Raw genomic sequence first — 21453 nt, forward strand, 5'->3', positions numbered from 1 at the left:
TGTGTGTATTGAACTTTAAATCACCCACATTTAGGCTAAATGGCATCTATTTACAGATTTACAAGAATACATTAAAATGATAAAATATATTTAAAAAATTGAATGTTTTTGTTTGTACAAAACTTCTTCCCAGAGGTTTTCTGTCGATTTGAATGTTTTTATTTTTTTCTATTCAAGGGTCTGTGTTTCAGTAAAACATTTGTGACCCTGGACCACACAATTTTCCAGGTCAATTTTCTAATAATACATAAGCTTTCCACTGATGCTGTTTTTTAAGGATAGGATAATATTTGGCCGAGATACAACTATTTGAAAATCTAGAATCTGAGGGTGCAAAAACATCTAAATACTGTGAAAATTGCCTTTAAAGTTGTCCAAATTAAGTACTTAGCAATGCATAGTACTAACCAAAAATTAACTTTTGATATATTTATGGTAGGAAATGTATAAAATATCTTCATGTAACATGATCTTCACTTAATATCCTAATGAATTTTGGCATAAAAGAAAAAAAAAATTCACCCATATAATGTATTGTAGGTTACTGCTACAAGTATATCTGTGTTACTTATGACTGTTTTTGTGGTCCAGGGTCACATATGCTTTGCATGACCTGACTTGATGATCAGCTTTGTTTCAGCATTAAATGGTGCAGATGGCATTTCAAATAACCTTACATTTTGTTGAATAGTGTGCATTTTCTTAATTGCACGTCTTCTTGATTATAACCTACAGTGAAAAGCTTATCACTTGTCCTGTGTCTCCATTGCCCTTTTCTTTTGCTATGTTTGATATGTATTGTCCGTTCTTTTGTTCAACTCTAAAATCAACTCAGACTGTGTCGAGCTGCTCATCTGAGGAACTCTTTGAACTCTTTTAATAACTTTGCAGAAGAAACTGATTAATTTCTGTCAGAAGAATTTGTTATTTACTCAAGAGTGACTCATGTGTGAGCCATTGATTGCACTGAATGGATGTCACATGTTGAATGTTGCAGCCTGAACTAGAACATGAAGCCTTCACTGCTGCTATGCATCTCAATACATATTAATTTAAAGAGAATAAACGTACAAATACAAAACAATAAACATACACTTCTACCCCATGGACAATTTCACATGCAGTACAAACAATGTCAAAAAACGTTGGTATCTTAGTTCGTTTCCTCATCTAGAGTTAGAACCATGTGTTTAAAGTGTACGTTCATAATTTATACATTAGAGAGGTTTTATGTTTATGGACCTGGACATATCTGGGGAAAAGAAGAGTGCTTAATTGTATTAAATGTGCAATTGATGTGTATTTTCCATCATTATAAGTATAACTGCAGATGATATAATTAATGAAATAAAAGCTTTTAAGAGTGTACACTTTCATGACTACAGTTTTTAATACACTCTTAAAAAGTGTACCTTTTCATAATGTCAAATGAAAGGTTTTACTTTAAAGTACATTTTAAATGACTGGTTCAATAATCTTGTCATGCATTAAAGAAGTCCACTCATTTTAATGTGTTGACTAACAAACTAAAGCATATGTAAAGATGTTACACTTAAAGTTCATATATTTTAACTGTACAAAAATGCGACTTCATCATTGCAAATGATACAAACATATTTAAATACCTGTTTCAATAAAAATGGCATTAAAGTATCATGCACACATTTCAAAGACAGCAGATGTAATTACATATAAAGATGTACTTAAGCAGGTCGAAAAAAAAACTTTTAAGTTCGACCAAATATATCCAATATAAATTTAAACTAAAACACATTTTCATTTATTGTAAATATATCAATATATGATGCTATTAAGTGTTTGAAAGCATTGCATTTAAGTATATTCTTTAAAAATAATATTACTTCCTTTTTTAAAAAATATAATAATGTACTTGTTTTTCACAAGGGTATAAATAATTCTGGTTAATCTTCCTCATACATCTCTATTTTCTGAAGAAATTCTCTGACATCACAACTAAGGGAAGCACATTTCCGCCAATGTAGCTCAACTGTTATTGAATGATGATAAAGTGATATACCATAAATGAAAAAAAGTCTGTGCCTAATCCAAAGCTCTTTTATCAAAACCCATCATTAAAAGCAACATGTGTGTGCAACATGGTTGCTCCACTCCAGCCCCCTCCACGGGAATTCACACACGCACTCCACATGGCTAAAAATGGCCCTGGCATGTAGTGATTAATTTGAGTGGATATGCACATGTAGTATCACCATTGTATCAATATAAAACATGTAAATCTGACACTTACACTATTGTGAGTATCAAAACACAGTAAAGTGATGTACCTGGTACCTATAAGTTCACTGAGTGATAATGGTCAATCAAGTTATCACTGATGCAACATGGTCAAGGACATCAGGAGTGACTTCTGCAGGAAATATGATCATGTCCAGCTGTAAAGGGTCTAGTCAATAGATCACTAGCATTGAACGACCAGTAGAGTTGTGTGTGTTTTTATGTTTATTTGTCTGTACATGTATTGTTATGTAAGGAAGTATATTGTTTTTTAACGTTAAGATACTCTCTCCTTTTATCTAAATACATAAAAAGAGCTAAAAGTAAACCCTTTCTGGATATATTTACCTTAAAAATAAATATATATAAAAAACTGCTGTCCTGTTGCTGCATCAAAACATTACTCTTGTTTGTTTGAGAACCTAACTTGCCCAGCAACAGCAACACTGGTTCAACAAATAGTGTTAATTTAGGGGCGTGGCTTTGTTTCTGACCAACCACTGACAGAGTCTTTGAGAAACCAGTTGGAAACCAGTCATTATTTTTCATGTTAAAGTTTTTTTTTTTTTTTTTTTACTTGAACAAAATCATTTAATTTAGAAATTACCACATGAAGCACATTTTGAAGAATTACGTAATATTTTTTACAAGGTTGCTGGTACCTAAAAGTTCACTGAGTGATGATTGCCAATCAAGTTATCACCAGCGCAGCATGGTCAAGCATATCAGGGGTGACTTCTGAAGGAAATGTGATAATGTCCAACCGAAAAAGGTCTGGTCAATAGATTGCTATCACCGAATGTCCAGTAGGTTTCGGTGGGCAAGCCGTTAAGACCACAGGGTATATATATATATATATATAACTCTGTTGTCTCGTCATATCTCTCAACGTTTCCTCTTGCACTCTGTCAACATGTTTCTCTGTTTCCTGTGCCTACTGCCCTCCCTTTATCCCTGCTCTCTAATGACCTGGCCCATCCCCCCTCCATTGAAATGTTCACATGTGCACACAGCAGACAGTGTTTTTCATTGTTAGAGATGACTGCGATGATAACAAAGCGGAGCGAGACTGGGTTGCTCTCGCTTTCTAACTGTGCAGAGTTCTGAAACTTCCTTCAGGTGAGGAAGCGAATCACATCTTCAAAGGCCATGAGATAGAGGTTAAAACAATCGCTTCTCATTCTCATTGTGTGCTCGAGCAAAGCCTGCGCTTATGATGAGAGAGGGGAACAGCAACTCCGAGAGAACAAATGTTTCCTCTAAATGTGAATGTAAAAAAACCGAGCTCATCCCTTCCTGTACGTAATTTCACACTCAAAGACGTGTTAGTGGCTTCGAAACCGCGAGGGAAAAAACATATGGTGCATCAACCAGTTCACAGAGGACATGATCAGGATCATCTTACGGACGTCATGTTATCTGTTTCTGAAGATTAATAAGAAGGAGTGTGTAATGCATGTGCACAGCTCTGCTAGGTCCACCCAAGAGTCTTATCAGTGCTGAACAGAGCCACTGCAATGACGGCCTGACGGGTGAAATAGCAGGTCGTTGCTGTTACCTTAGGGCTCAGGCTAACCTACCTACCCACACACTTTCCTCATGCTTTCTGGACTTTATCTTAGAGCCATTAAAAATTTAATTATGACATTGAAACATTTCTAACAATGGAACAATACGTACTTATGTAAAAAGTGATAACATGGAGCAATGTCTGCCTCCTCTAACCCTTAAATGAACTGGTGCAACCTAACATAGTCAGGTTGATTTGGTCATGTGTGATTATATATATATATATATATATATATATATATATATATATATATATATATATATATATATATATATATGTATATATATATATATATATATATGTATATATATATATATATATATATATATATATATATATGTATATATATGTATATATATGATATAATTAATGAAATAAAAGCTTTTAAGAGTGTACACTTTCATGACTACAGTTTTTAATACACTCTTAAAAAGTGTACCTTTTCATAATGTCAAATGAAAGGTTTTACTTTAAAGTACATTTTAAATGATTGTTTCAATGATCTTGTCATGCATTAAAAGAAGTCCACTCATTTTAATGTGTTGACTAACAAACTGAAGCATATGTAAAGATGTTACACTTAAAGTTCATATATTTTAACTGTACTAAAATGAGACTTCATCAATGCAAATGATACAAATATATTTAAATACCTGTTTCAATAAAAATGGCATTAAAGTATCATAAAGCACATTTCAAAGACAGCAGATGTAATTACATATAAAGATGTACTTAAGCAGGTTGAAGAAAAACTTTTAAGTTCGACTTTTAATGTGTGATTATATATATATATATATATATATATATATATATATATATATATATATATATATATATATATATATATATATATATATATATAAAGCTTAGAATTTAATTTTGTATGATTATTTTATTGTATTTGTCTAAAGACATCCACAGTGAAATCTATAGTTCACCCAAAAATTTTATGAAAGCAGTGACTATGTCATGGCTTTTAATTTACCCATACTGTGGTTTTTCATTTCCAACCAAAATAAATCAAAAATAAAATAATAATTAGTTTTTTCATGAACTGCTTTTCTGCTTTTAATAAAATAAAAGTTGATTTTATGCTATATAAAATTAATAAAATAGTTTGGTTCATCCTCAAATAGTCAATTAAAAAAAATGGCCACAACACATTTGAATCATCAGATTTTATTTTATTTTATTTTATTTTGACACCTGCAGATTTAGACATCCATGGTGAAATCTTAAAGGAATAATTCACCCTAAAAATAAAATTCTTCATTTCATTTACTTTTGTTTTCTGTGTATCAGTGTTTATGTTTTTGTCCATACAATATCTGTGTAACTGACTTTCACTGTATGAGCAGCAGTTGAAACATTCACAAAACATGTTCTTATGGAAAAAAGAAACCCAAAGAATAGTAAGTCCGAATGTATGAGATTTATTTAACATTACAGGTCAAAAGTACCCATGCCACAGTCTCTGAACACAGAGCGCGGGCTTCCATGATCACTCTATTGGTGATTTGACAGTGCGTCAAAGCTGTTTATCACCTTCCTGAGCTAATATAAACCAACCATCTGCTTTTAACCAAAAAAAAAAAAAAAAAAAAAATACATGCTCCCCTTGACCCAATACAGTCCCCAATTTAGCAGCACAGAGGGGGGAGAAGGCAACTGTAGAGCTGATAGTGTGTGGACTGTTCTGGTGAGAAAATCCACTCCAGATGTGTACAAAATCACCCCCTGCTTAATTACCATTGTTTCCATAGATGTTTTTTTTATTTTATTTGTTATGCAAGGCATTGGTAACTTTAATAGGATGTCACAGGATCTTTTGAATAAATGTGCTGAATTTTGTAGAAATCAAGCTAACAGAGCATCAAGAGGCAAACAGGAGGAATTAGGATGACACCTGAATCTGTTAGAGCTTTGACTACTGGCTACTTACTCCTAAACAGCCACAGATGTTCCCCACTGCCCTTCAAACAACATCGGTCGGGCTTTTTTTAGTGTGCATTTCCCCCATTCTGTTTCCTGTCATCATGGCATTATAAAGAGCCAAATATTGGCTTTGTGAGTCCCATGGTTAATCACAGAGTAATTAGGAGCTGGTCCTGTAGGAATGGAGGGTTGACTTTGCTTTGAAACTCACTCTCCCCTTGTTCCTCATAATAGGTTTTTTTACAAGCACTTTTGAGGTGGAGAGAGAGGAGAGGTTTTACTGGGCCGGCAGTGTGGTGTGTGGCGTTTCACAGAGCACTTTAAAATCAATCTGGAGCATCTAAATGACAGACCACCACTCCACTGTAATCAACCTGAATGAAGCCCAGCCGCAGAGTCCGGGAAATAAAAAAAAAAAAAGAAGAACAAATAAACAAACAAGCAGATAATGACTCCTCAGCTAGCTTCTTTTTAAATGGTTGTTTTGGATTTAGAACTAAAAGACAAAGAATGAATGTGTGTGGATGCTGATGTCTAACAGAAGCTGTGTGCACAGGCTTGTGTGTGTATGTGTGTGTGTGAGAGAGAGAGAGAAAGCGGCCACTTCCCAAATTTAATGAACTCTTTGATTTTTTTTTAAAACGACATCCTTCTGGACTCAATCAAGTTAGTCATGTTCTACATTTGGCCTCGGCATATTTATTTAGTGTTTTCAAACTACTATGTTGTTAGGCAAGCTTTAATTTCACCTAAATATTTGGTCATGCCATTGTAAATACGCCGCACTTTTGAAGCATTCGACGCAAGACATTTTCAGAAACTTTTAGTAAAGTTACTTTTTATTCCTATTTGCTGTTTAGGTCATTTTCATAGAACCAATAATTGTTTTGTTTTTGTTTTTTCCTCAAAAAGAATGAACACAAAAAATGTGTACAAATTCTTAACTAATATCTTAACAATGAACTTTGAATTCATGGTAAAAATACGAATATCATGCATTGTACTGATGTGAAAATACGTCTGTTTGGAGAAACTTTCTGAATCATCTCTCCAGAAATTACCATCTTAAAATAAAGGAGCATCCTTGGAACCTTTTAAATGCAGAAAAATGTTCTTTATATTGGAAAAGGTTTCTTTAGATTTTTCCAAATGTTCTTCAAAATGGTTCATTTAAGAACTGTTCACTGTAAGGCTCTTTGGGGAATCGAAAATGGTTCTTCTATGGCCTCACTGCAAAAACACCCTTATAGAGCCTTTATTATAAACAGTATTATCTTCACTGCTGCATATCATTCCATGATATTGGAATAGCATTGATTTTATTAGTCCATACGAGTCCAGTTCTTTCTATAGTCTTCTTTCCCTGAAAAAAAAAACATTTTAAGAAGTTTAGAGGAATAGAAAGAATGTGAATCACTGCTTTAATATTTCTGTTTTTGTAGGCTTAGAACGTCACCTATTAACATATAAGATTATCTCTAATATGTAAAATTATGCCAGCAGTAAACTTTGAAAGATAGTTCTTATTAGGTGTTTTAAAAAGTTAATTTAAAAAAAAAAAAAAAAATTATTATTAATAAATATACACTTTGAAATGTGAATTCTTTTGTTTGGATAAACTTCCGCTGCTCCCCAGCTCGGTCTGCAGCACCCTCTCACCTTCACTTCACAGTGTGTGTGAAGTTTACCTGACCTTCTCTTCACAGTCCTCTGTGTGCTGTTTGGAGAAGTCGCCTCTGACCGCTGCACTCAGAGCAGTTATGCTTCAGATAATCTGAACACACAATATATCTCAGATGTTTTGACACCATGACAATGGCTTTAAACAAGATATATGTCAGGGATCCTCAAATCTGGCCCACGAGATCCACTGTCCTACAGAGTTTAGCTCTAAACCTGATCAAACACACAATCAGTGCCTTCAGGACCATTAGAAAGTCCCAGGTAGGTGAGTTTGATCAAGGTTGGAGCTAAACTCTGCAGCGCATTGGCCACTGATACAGTATATGTCATTTAACCTAGAACCATAAAATCTCTGTTCTGTTCATCCCCAAAGTGTCACATTCTTTAAAGAAAATTGGCCACAATATATTTTAATAATTTTTAATTTAAGGAATTGCACATATTGTGATTTATTGCGAGTTTCTTCAGCAGAATATAGAATATTTTTGGTGGGCAAATCTGTAATTATTGTTCTGTAATTATGTTCATGCTGTTTAACTTTGCTTTTAAATGATCTGATTGCTGTACATGCATCAGATATGCATCAAAAAACATCTTTAAACATTTAGGGGAATAAAAAAATAGATGAACACATTTTCTCTACTTGTTATTTGATCAATGAGTAATTTGGGGTTCTTGCTGTGTCTTTTTTAATTGTATAAAAGCCCCAGCACCTAACCTTTAATCATCTCTTACCACACAGTGTATAGTCATTTGGGCTTTCCCTTTTGATCTTTCTTTCTTGTCTGCACACATAAGTCTTTTAAAATATCATTCATCCATTTGGTCTAAATTTAATGTGGTGTACAAACTATTACTTTTCCAAGTCTGTCACTCTGATTTGCATTGTTTGTAAATGATGCTGTAAAAAAAAGTGCTTTATGTGGTAACATCTAAATGTAAAGATATTAGTTTAACTGAATTAATTTATTAAGACTTAATCAGGGTTACATAAACGGGGGTAATTATTATCAGACTTTTATTTTTTAGAGTCCTTATTAGTAAAATCTCAGATCTTTTCATGTTCCTCTAAACCGACTGTTGGAGAATCTTTTAACGAACACTTTTTATACGTTTAGACCGGTTTTATGTTTCCTGTGTAGCCTATATATATATATATATATATATATATATATATATATATATATATATAAATGTTGCCCGGAGAAAATGCATTTACTTTCAGACATTTAAATTATTTATTTTGAAGTTAAAAAAAAACAATTTTATATTATTTTATATAGGCTAAGTGACTGTAAGGCATTAAAAGAGAACGGCTTAAAATAAACGTAGCATAGTATATATCTTTTGCACATTCCTGAGGCAAAACATCTCTTCATTTCAAACGATCTCGTGAACTTCCCCTCCAACTCACAAAACCCGCAACAATTCCGTTTCCAGCCTGATATTATCACTTCAAATTAGCATTCAATATCAAGACATTTTTGTATTGTTATTTTTAATATTACAATTATTATTTTTATAATTTCAAAACAAATCTCCTAAATTCACATTCGGGACCGAGAAAGAAAAAGGAAGAAAGAAAGAAAGAAAAACTCCTGAAACCTACGTGAATACATTTAATTTCACTCAGGTGCCAGAAGGGCTCCTGGGGGGTTTTCTTTTTCTTTTTAAAAATAAAAACTCGGAAAGGTTTCGCCCCTTTGCATTCAGCATGTCGAGAGGCTTATTGAAGACCCCTGCTCCCCCACCCCCCTCTCTCTCTCTCACACACACACACACACACCCGCTGGTCGGAGGGGGTTGGGGTGGTGAGGAAACGGGCTGGTGTGCCCTGGAAGTGATTCTTCCCCCAAAACACAAGGTGAAACGGGACTATCGGAAACTACACGTGGGACCTGCCCTCTACATCTTTCATCAAATCAAACATTCGCTTCCGACGTATAACCACAAGGCTATTCAGTTCTCTAGCAGTATAAAATCGTACTATCTTAATAGTTGATTAAATATCTAAAGAGAAACTATTTTTTTTTTGATAAACAATCGTTTGAGAATTAAATCTACCTGATCCGAATATTTAAGGACCATCCAAGATCGTTTGCTTGTGAATGACCTTGTTTATGCATGATGTGTCTTGATTTCTATCTGAAATAATTAATCAGTCAGAATGACTCTCAATGCCTTCCCCATTGAATCAACATCCTGTCAACAATTTAGTTTGATGAATATCTGCATTTATTGTAGCCTATTTTTCTTCCTTATAAATTTTTTTCTTCACTTGTAAATCTGATGGACATTGTAATACAAACATGCCATTTTCAGCAATAACATGTACTAGATGAAAACTTTTAATGTTAGGGCTTTGACAGATCATAGTTTGTTTACTTGTGTATAACCTTTTGTCTTTCTATTTGATATATTAGATTTAAAGAACACTGTAAATAGACAATAACTACAATGTCCATTTTTTTATTGTATACAATGTAGATTTATTATGTAACATTTGTAAACCTAAAACACATAAACAATAAATAAAGAATACTTCAAGAAACCTGCTAAATAAGAAGCTAGGTTTTGTACAAAGGTTACACTGTAAAATGTTTACATACATGTTTCCATTCATTCAACTTGCCACAAACAATTCTGCCATTCGACTCGGTTTTTTAAGTTTGCATAATAAATAATAATAGTCTAATATGTTTTTCGTGCAAAGAACTTAGCACTGCATTCTGGAACTACTTTGATTTTACTTGCAGCAAAAACAAGTTTAAAAGTTGAAATGTTAACATTATATATATATCAGTTAACATTCGAAAGAAACATCTTAACACCTTCATGCAAACCACTGATACTTCCGTCACGCTTTTAACAAATTCAATTCATAACTGGAATTATTGGTTTAATTGCTTAAGACCGTATATTTAGCTTCAATAGAGATTAATCAAAAGAGACATGTGACAAAATAAAGAGCTGCTTATTGACACCTTGCATTAAACATGCCTGCATTAAATAATTAAAAAACGCTATCGGCTGTCTCAGTCCTTTTACTTTCGATGCACATTCAGCGATGAGCCTCGTCTGCCCGCCGTTATCATTCATCAATCATAACGATAAGAAAACTACAAGCCCAAAAATACACACAACACGCGCGCGCGCGCACCAGTTTACCAGCCCCTGTGAAAAGTTTGTGAAAGTGGCCTGACGTCACACTCCCACAATGCTCGCGCGCCCCATAACTCTGCTGCTGCAGCCTGAGGAGCGCGAGACACTCAGGCCCCGAAAAAAGAAAAATTAGAGAAAAAAATTGGAAAAAATAATAAAACAACAGATCAAGAGGAGAAAGACCGGGGACGGTGGCGTGGGGCTCCCACGGTAAGTTTGCGCTTATTCGGTGCTGGAATGTGACGGCGGTTCCTTGTGAAATTGACTAATGCGGCGCTGGAAAGTTTTTGGTTGCTAGTTTTTTTTTTTTCTGCAAGTCCTCATAATGTAGCTGCACGCTCTGATGTGTGCATGTTTTTTTAATGAGATCCCGATAATTAATGCAACTCTTTCGGCCGCCGATCGATATGACAGATACACGAGACCTTCATAGTAATAACACGGTTGATATTTTCTCGCGAGCCGACGTCATTTATTTTTGGCTTATTTTGTAAAACATCGTTGAGGCTCCGGGTATTTAATTTTTAATTGCACGTTCGCAAACTTCATCGATAAATACACGGCGGATGCATTTTGTTTACAAACCGATACTTTAGCATCTGATCGATCATCGGCTCGGCTGTGTTTACAGATGTTCAGTAGGACTTTGGAGCGAATCGTTGAATTTTAAGTAATTTCTGAAAATGTGCTGTGGACACACACGAGCTGAAGCTCCGTTCCTGTTGAGTTTCAAACTCTATTGGTTTATACAAACGCGTCTGTCTATGAATAGTTCACTGCTTGATTTGAGAAAATAACACTGGGCTGTAAATATACAACTATTTTAGGCTAGTTTGTCTCGAACTAGAACTCTGCCTCCATTGCTTATCTGTTGCTCGTCATTTGTTTGCCAGATCGGATGTTCTTGGGCGGATTGTGACTTTTCTATAATGCCTTCTTGTGTGAAAAACTGTTTGTTTGTGTATTCCTATCAAGAGGTACTCAACAAACAAGAGTGTCAAGCGGTGGGTTGAGGTGTGGGGCTCCTCGTATTAATGTTCATTTACATATGGCTTGGCTGGAGGGATGATTAAGCTGAGAATCACTCTCGTTTATGTTCCATAGCGAGAAATCGGTGCACTTTGTGTCAACAAATTTAACCCACAAAATTGAAAAGAAGTTTGTGCATTCACTTTGAGTTTGATGAGTTTATTACACTTTTATAACAACTCTGAATTGAAGAAAATATTGTTACAACTGGTGCAGTTGAGGACAAATGGCTTCAGTTATAGACCGAAATATGGTGTTAGAATGATAAAAACGTGTTTACACAGAAGAAAGCTCACTGAAATGGTTTAAGATATAAAAATAAAAGTCGTTTAAAAGTTCATTTTTGTTCTTTGGTCGCAGTTATGCTCATGAAATCTATTAATAATCCACCATTAAAGATCATCCCATGCACTAAACACCTGACATCTTTTCCCAAATACCTTAAACTATTAATCCCTCTTAACTGAAAACTTGAGTTTAACTACTGGTTCAAATATGGAGTGAAATCAAAGGCACAATGTGTTTTTTCAATATTTGTAACCTTTTTATAATGTTATTGATAAGTAAAATGCATTTGAAACACTTGAAATGTATTGAAATTAATTTCTTAAAACATATTTCTAGCATTGTTCATTAAAGTGGTTTAGGATATAGAAATTGTAATTCAAGTTAATTTGTCATTGCTTTTTTTTATAAGCATAACTGCGACCAATCTTTAAATCACCAGTCAGCATCATTTCAACACTATTCAAACACCTGTAGCCATGTGATACCTTTTTCTCAAATACCTAAAAATATTCATCCCACTAAAAGGAAAACTTGAGTTTAACTGGTGCTTTAAATATGGAGTGAAACTGAAGGCACAATGTGCAAGTTTCTTAGTTTATCAAAATGTTTTTCAGTATTTTTGATAATGTTACTAATAAGTAAAATGCAGTTTAAAACACTTGAAATGTATTGAAATGAATCGTTTAAAACACATTTCGAGCATTGCTCATTAAAGTGGTTTAAGGTATAGGAAATGTAATTAAAGTGAATGCCATTGCTTTTTTATATAAGCATAACTGCGGCAATCTTTAATTCACCAGTCAGCATGATTGCAACACTATTCAAACACCTGTAGCCATGTTTTATCTTTTTCTCAAATGTACGCAGTGATGTTTGTGTTGTGCTAAAGTTATTGTTTTGTTGCTGTTTGCATTGAAAATAATCCAAATGAAATATTTCATTTTCATTGGATGTATGTGTTAAAATGGCTTTCTAACAGTGATTGATAAAGAACAGGCTGCAACGAGCTCCTGTTTGGTGGTTGTGCTCCATCATGGCCTTCCACTTCCACTGCCTCGAGCTACATAATAAGGAAATGGAAGTGAGATGGTCACGAGACAGTGCTTTTGTTATTGACATTGCATGTTGAAACGCATATTGTGATTTGTGAGAGCGTTTCGTTTTTCAGCATGGGCTTTGCTTTTGCTTTTGAGGATCTTTGCAAGGGTTTGACTGATTAAACCTCATTAATTTAACGTCAAGTGTTCTTGCGTGTTCAATTGTTCACTAGAAGAATTGAGAAATGGGTTTACAATATTTCTTTAAAATACTTCCAGCTCTTGATCCATCTCAGATGTAGTTGCATTTTGTTGAGCTTGTCATTTCTGGACACCTCATCAGGAGTTGTTTCAAACAGTTGTCTGCTTTGAGAGATTATTTGAGAGCTGTAGATGTTGTGGGACGTTTTAAACGAACGTTTCAGCGGTTTAATTTTCATGTGTTCTCTAAAAAAAGGCGTCTTGCATGCTTGATTCAGTGTGTGAGTTTGAGAGAGAGAGAGAAAGTGATGCATGTGCATCAAGGGGGGTTTCTCCTCTGAAAACATCCCACAATTCCATGCTCCTCGGTGGGTAACAGGCTGATTATCATGAGAAAGCACATCAGAGGGGTTAATAGGTAGGACAGGCTTTGGAGAGCACAAACGCTACTTAATACCCAGTGTAGAATGGGGATCAGCCCTCATCTGAGTCCTTATATCCTCCACTTACAGCATTGAGGAGTGAACAGGGACGATGCTGTGCCTGAGATATGCACCGAGTTACATTAAAATAGCTATTTATTTTGCATTATGATTTAAGTGTTCTGTGACAGTAATATGGGTTTGTGGTTCAGCCGATGAGTTTGTTTGTACTTGCTGTCGTGAGCATATTATATGTGCTTGTGTTGTGTCTAAAATGTCTGCATGTCTGAAATGGGCACTGGGGAGTGTTTTTGTGGGCAGTATGAACAGTAGCTGGTTACTAAGTCTCCCCATAAAAAAGGGAGGAGAGAAAGAGAGAGATAAAGTCAGGCCAAGTTCACGAGGGCATTATAACTCCTCCGAGTGCCTTAACACTAGATTTGATTCTTATCAAAAAATAATGTGTGTCAGAACTGACAGAAACGTGAAGAATCGTTCGTTCAGGATTCAGGTTTGGAGCGCCTGAATGATCGGAGAAACATTATTAATTGCAATCAATTAAAAACCGTGTATTGCATGTTAAATTGTATTATAGATATCAATTAGTATAGTGAGTTGTAGAAATGAACTTTATATGCTATACAGTTTTACTGTGTTTAAAAACCTTTTTGTTTACTAATAAATGTTTTTTTTTTTATTGTTGTCACAAATGGTTTTTTATTAAAGTACTTTTAAAGTTCTTTTTCACATAGAATTTGGTCAACTCAGCAGAGAGGGTAATGTTATAGTTACAGCCAAAATATTAAGATTGATAATAATAATGTGTACAACAATAATAATTTGATGACGTGCTATTGACAAATATTTTAGTCTTTTGCTCTCAAGATATTGTTCTTGATTTGAAATGCGTTGATTTAAATGAAAACATTCTCAGAAACTGATTTGAATCTGTTTGGATTGTACTGTAAAAAATGTTTTGAGATAACCCGAAAAATGTGCTTCTTGTGATAACATGTAAATTAACTAGGGCCGGGACTCGATTAAAAAAATTAATCTAATTAATTAGAGGCTTTGTAATTAATTAATCCGATCATTTTAATCGCATATAAATATTTGACCTGAGAACAGTGAGAAGTAATTTTTTTTCACATGGATTTATAGTATACCATTGAATAATGACTGAATACATAAGCTTAAACAACAAAATATTGTTTATTTTTGTTCAACCAAGTCTAGAAGACCAGTGCAATTTTTGCCATTAAGTGTAGCAATAGCCTATTTAGAAACAATTTAGAAATAGTACATTTCAGAAATTCAGGAAGCTTTTAGTGCTGGAACCTTCTGTAAAGTGTTTTTTAAGTAAAACACAATACTGTCAATTACATTCAGAACATTGGAAACCCTGACAATTAGAAAACATCTCTCTGTTGCTTCAGAGGCCATAACATACTAAGTCCAACTCTCAATAACCTTGGCCAAAACAATAAAGAGTTCAACATAAACTGCCAGTTGCACCAACAAAATAATACATAGTTCAACATAAAGTGTAAAGTCCACGCTAGCTGCTATATGTTTTGCGTTGAGATGATACTTGAGGCTAGATGCGCTGCAGTGTTATGCGAATGCTAGTTGGTGCTTCAGTATAATCGGTCCGCCGACACTCATCCAGTGAGAAAGTTATAAAAAATGCGGGAATTTTTTTTCTGTAATTAATTAATCTTAGTTAACGCGTTATTTTTTGTGTAATTAATTAATCTCAGTTAACGCGTTAAAGTCCCGGCCCTAAAATTAACCAATTTGATTGTAACCAAAAATATTCAAAAATATATGACAATAGTTTTAATACCATAAAATATTCTAAAAACAATCTAATTCAGATTTAGAAGGTAGAAAAGTCAGCTAGCTTCTAAAAGTAAAAGTTGTGTTTTCTTGTTTTTACAATGTGGAACGGTTTATTAGTCAGAAACGACTTATTTAATGCTTTGTTCCAAACTGTTTATTATCTTTACACTTTGACTGAAGTATTTATTTTTAGCTCCCTCATCAATCAGCGTTTGATATGATATAGAACAAAGGGAGAAGATACAACTATAAGAAAGGAAACCAAATAAAGTTTTCAGGGTGTAAACAGAACAGCGTTCAGAGCGTGTATGAAACAGTCATCTCAGCAATCGCAAATCCAAGCTCATTAATTGCAAGAGAAAGCGCCAACAATCGAACAAACAATGAATGATAGAAAAGTAACCCACACTTAAATAATACATCTGTAAGTACACACTAATGTTTTTGACGCAAAACAAGTCCAAACACAAAGTACACATGCCACACACACTGCAACCAAGTCGCACACGCACAAGAGAAGAGTGTCTTTTTTTCTTTTTGGTGGCGTGCATTCTGACTGCACTTGCAGTATGCTGCGCCTTTAGATAGTAAGAAGACGCTAGATGTTTGAAATGCATAGCGCCACTGTACACGAGTAAAGCTGAGCTTTTGAAAGCAGCCAGCCAGGTGTGGCTTTTCAAGGCTCGAGTCTATCCATCACTGAACACCACTTATGCTGCAACCCCTCCTTCTCTTCCTTCAGATCCCCCTCGGCCATTTTTCCACCCCAAAGATGGGTCTTCTTCCCCTGCGAGCTACTGTCTCTCTGCTATCTTTGCTGTGAATTTATTGTCCTGCTTCAGGAAATGTACTGTACTGTTACTGTGCAGTAAATCTGTAATGTCTTTTTTCATGTGATTACTTCACTGTTAAGAAACACGTTCTAATGGATTGTTCAAATATAAAATAGACATAAATGATAAAAATAATAAATGATATTGGAAGCTCTCTAGAAATTATAGAAATGATCCCACATTGTATTAAACAGGTCTCCTGCGATTGTCACATTAAAAAGCTATTTCTATCTAACCCTCAAACTGTAAGAATTAGATTTAGATAAGTAATACTGAAGTTTGGTTTTCTGTTGCATCTTTCAAGTGACAGGCACAGAGTTGAATCCAAAAATAAAAGAGTCAAAAGGTTTACATGAAAAATTGAGTTAGTAAGAGAAGTAAAACCAAGAAAAATGAGATTTAAGCACTCGTTTATTCAGAGCAACATCATCCAACAGCGACACAAGGAAGGTTCAGAGGACTCGTCAGTCTTTTGAGCTTGTTGTGTTTAAATAGTGAACTACAGCTGTGAAAGTCACATGACGAGAGGCGGTACTTCTGTGTGGCTGTGATTGGCTGATCACACTGTTAATTAGATAATGCACACCTACTGTTCCTGGCTGGCTGCTTCACGAATGAAAGCCCTACTTTTTACTCACATCTCAAATGGCAAATACAAATAAGCATAATGTTGCGAACTGTAATATCCGTATACAAGTGTGAATTGGTCAGTGAAGGCACGGATTGTGACTGTATGAGAAAACAAACAATCAGAAACAGTCATATGGAAAAGATGTGAAATAAGATCAAGTTTATGAACCTCAAACGGTTACGGCAGCGCTCACAGACACACAGTCATGTACGGAGAACCCAAAAGACCTTGAGCGTGATTAGATGACTCAGTCAGAGAGGAAAAAGAAAGCTGCATGACGAGGGAGAGAGTCACAGAAAACATGTATCATTCATGTGGTCGTTTGAGTTGTGTCCCGCACATATTAAAGGCACCTGTAATGAAGAGAGAGGGTTTGTTTAGTTACAGTGTGTAAGTGTTGGTCGGAAGTATAGTTATCCAGTGAGGTGTCAGGTGATCACAGGGCGATAATGCAAGTAAAGAAGGAAAATTAAAGTTGTGTATGCTATAATTGAATCAGTAATCATATAATGAGATATCATTTCTTAATTTTCTTCACTAAACATTAACTACAACTATTAATTTAACTATCAGCTGAACTGCACAGAATAAGGAAAGACGACCATTTAGTTATTTACAAGGAAATGGTCACATTTTAGATCGGGGAGCAGTTAACTAACTGTTGCCTCATTAAACTCATAATTTGCTGCTTATTAATAGTAGGTATAGTTTTTAAGTTTTGGGATCTAAAATATGGTCATGCAGAATAAGGCATTAATATGTGCTATTATATATAAATAAACAGCCAAAATGCTACTAATATGCATGTTAATAAGCAAGTAGTAAATAGTGAGAATTGGTTCCTAAACGAAAGTGTTACTGAAAAAAATGTATGCGCTTCAGTTGAGCCTTTAGTCTTAAGCAAAGTACAATTAAGAAAAGTATTTACCGGTACTTTTAATGCTTAATATATTTTGTATTGTTTTTATTTATTATAGTTTTATGTTATAATGAGTGGTTCTAAACCAATGGTCTTTTTTTTTTTTTAAATGAGGTCCTCATCTAAATGTATATATATATATATATATATATGTATATGTATATGTATATATATGTGTGTGTGACCCTGGACCACTAAACCAGTCTTAAGTGTGTTAATTGAGATTAATACAGCATCTGAAAGCTGAATAAATAAGCTTTCCAGTGATGTATAATTTATTAGGATTGGACAATATTTGGCTGAGAACTATTTGAATATATGGATTCTTAAGGGTGCAGAAAAAAAAAATCAAAATATTGAGAAAATAACCTTTAAATTTGTCCAAATGAATTCTTAGCAATGCATATTACTAATCAAAAATTTGGTTTTTATATAATCATGGTAGGAGATGTATATGATCTTTACTTAATATTATATTTTATATTATTCATATCTATTGTATTTTTATATAATATTTAATAAGCGCTTCTTTAATAGCAAAGCTCAGTTTGTTTTAGTGTTTTCATATTTATTTTAATCGCTTGGTTTTAACATTGAACACATCAACCGTTAAAGGTCTAAAATTATTTTTGTAGTTGTTTCTTGTTTAAACAAGGCTTTTACCTAAGATATGCCACAAACCGTCTTTTTCTTTGCTCATTTGAAGAACAATTTTCATAAAATTAGTGTATATAAAAGGCGATACATTTATTTAATGTTTAGTGATCATAGACGCTCATGATGTATTCTGGGGTTTTATGAATGCATCTGCACTCTTTCATTTGGTCAATAAAGGACAGTTTCTGGTGAATGTTTTCTTATTTATCCTACCCTCATTTACTTTGTGACGCTCTATAAATTGGCTTTATGGTTCTGCATCTCTTCCCACTGCTCTTCATTGATGTGTGTGTTTGCACATTGGTGTTTTTACTCCAAGTGTTCATGCTGGCATAATTTGGCTTCCCGATGTGGGACCTGTATGCAAAGTGCATGTTTGTGCGAGGCAGCATGGTTTGTGAAGATGAATTTGTGCTGATTTGATGTGAGTTTAAAGGAGAAATGTTTCCTGGCAGCACATGAGAGCGAGGTGCTTGCCGTCTCATTGTGTACGGTCAGGTGTGTGGTCCAGCGAATCCATTGTTACGTTTTCAGCTGCAACCGGGAGAAGAATCGCTTGAAACCCTTGATGTCGGTATTCACTCACAAAATATATGAGTGGAGCACGAAAGAAAAATAATGAAATGAAGGGAATCATGTATCGTGATGTGACTGCTTTATGTTCATGCATAGTTCTAATGCTCCTTCACTATCTCTGTTACACTTACACAGACATAATTAGCAAATAAATTAAGTCTGTTTATGAATCACTTCTTTCACTTGCCTCTCTCTCTCTTATGTAATTTCTACTTTATTGGCATAATTAGTTTTTATAAAAATGAGCAAAAATGACAAGCACAGTAAATATCTAAAATCATATAAAATCAGTCTATCATTAAAATGTAGTGATGGGATAAAATGAGGTACCAGATAGTAATGATAATTAAAATAGAAAAAAACTAAACTGTACAGAGGTGTTTAGGTTGCTTCAAATATGTTTGAATAAGATCTAAATTAACTTGTTTTAAGTCAGAAATGACTATGACTGAATTTAAGAAAAATAAATTTCTCCTTAATGCAACTACTGCACATTTTCGAAAAATGCATTAATGTAAATAAAAAAGGACAATAAAGTAATGCGAAATTAATCAGTAATATTTAATATGAAAAGTATTTTTTCAAGGGTCAGAAAAGGTAGAAATACAATGTGGAAATTTCAGAACTGCATAAACAAATAATAATGCAATAAAAAGATACCAAGTGCACTCATCGATAACCTGAATGCCATGATTCATGATCAACAGTATTCAAGTCAAATATAAAATATAATATGATTCAAAGTAGTAGAAATTTCTCGGGGTAACAACTGCACGTTTTCAGAACTGCATTACAATGAAATAAAAACACAATACACACTCAGCAACACCTGTTGAATGCCTCAATCAACAACTGCACCTTTTCAAGACTGCATGCGATAAAATAAAAACTGTTCTAATAAAACATAACTTAAAGTGCAGTTGAAATTTTATTTTGTATTTTCAGAAAGGTTGCAGCTCAAATCTGAGGTTGTCTGCAGGCAGATGCTCCACAGTAACACTCATCATTGATGCTTTTCCAACAATCTTAAAAAATATGTGGTCTCTCTCTCCCTCTCTTTCCTCCGTGTGTTCTCAGGCTAACCACAGCTCACTCCAGTGGCAACATAACAAAATTGTAGATGCTGATTTCCTCTCAAAGGGACAGAGAGAGAGAGAGAGAAGAGGAGAAAAAGAGAGAACAAAGGGAAAGAAATGAAAAAGAGCGAGAGAGAAGCTCTGGTGTTAACAAATGACCTCTGTTACTTGCTTTCTTCCTCTCTTTCACTCTCCCTCTCTTTTCCTCACAAAGTCCAGAACAGCACCAACAGACAGAGAGAGAGAGAGAGAGAGAGAGAGTGAGAAAAGAAAGTAGAGAGAGGACTGTGGGTCTCTTTCTGTGTGCCCTCCAGTGGCAGCATGAAGTTTTCAGTTTGATTGAAGGGCCCTTTTCTCTGCTGTGTGGTGTGAAAGCTGTCCTAATTGAATGATAAAGTGGCCCGAGATGGAGTCCAGTGAATAAGCAACAATACACAGCCTGTGTGTGGTAGAGGGGTTTTTTTGGTTCTCGTCCAGGCCGTTCTCTCTCTCTCGCCCCGCTGTGAGTGGGGGTCCCATTATCGAGCGCTCTGCTGGATTCGGTCACATGACTCCTCCCCTGCCGAAGACCGGCCAATCAGACGGCCACAGGGATATTTCTCAGCGACCATGTGGTTGAGTGCCCTCATTTAGCGAGCAGCTGACTCACAGCACATGTCTTTCTCTATCACACACTTCGCCTGCCGGACGCTGGCGAGAGAGAAAGTTCCATGGCCGTTCATTTTGAGCGAACGGCATTAAGAGTCCAGACTGGCTCTGTAGTGGGACCGTACTCGATGAACGTGAAACGCTCTCTTCTGTTTAATCAGAGGCAGATGTTGTTCATCTTTTGATTCGACTGCTACTAATCAGGATGCAATTATTGTGTAGTTCACTAGCGGGTCACTAGCTGATTTTAGATGGTAACGCTTTATAATTCATTAGTGTTACATGTGTTACGAGTCCAAAACTGCACTGGATGAGCATCAGTGTCGTGTAGAGGATGTATGGCAAGGAGTTTTTGAAGTGTTGAAATTATGGAGATGTTTTTTCCCTCCCAAATTAAACAGCATAGTGTTATGCACGATGGAATCAAAAGGCAGTACACTAAAATTAAAAAATAACAAAGACCATTTGTATCACAAATTTGCCTCTAAGAAAAAGCCCACTCTTAAGTTTCGGTTTGTCATCTTTTATAAGGAAATGGTTTGTAATGTCTCTTGAAATTGTTTGTAAATTCGCTAAGTTCTTTTGACCCAGCTTGTTTCAGTTTGTACTGCCAAAATAAATGTAGAGATAAATAATTGTTTATTTACATGGACATTGTCTTCACGAATGTTACAGTGACTGTGTGCTG

General features: G+C 34.8%; 1 protein-coding gene across 2 annotated transcripts in view; it reads left to right on the plus strand.

Annotated features, from left to right (window-relative positions):
- Nucleotides 1-10627: 10627 nt before the first annotated feature.
- plagl2 (pleiomorphic adenoma gene-like 2) overlaps nucleotides 10628-21453 on the plus strand; it is a 43445-nt gene continuing 32619 nt past the window's right edge. The window contains exon 1 of one of the 2 annotated variants that reach the window (XM_052593675.1): nucleotides 10628-10816. The gene's annotated coding sequence lies outside the window, so the exon portion shown is untranslated. The remainder of the gene's footprint in view (nucleotides 10817-21453) is intronic. The other variant, XM_052593674.1, reaches the window with a different exon arrangement.

The sequence above is a fragment of the Carassius gibelio genome, chromosome B23 (assembly GCF_023724105.1).
Source record: "Carassius gibelio isolate Cgi1373 ecotype wild population from Czech Republic chromosome B23, carGib1.2-hapl.c, whole genome shotgun sequence".
NCBI lineage: Eukaryota > Metazoa > Chordata > Actinopteri > Cypriniformes > Cyprinidae > Carassius > Carassius gibelio.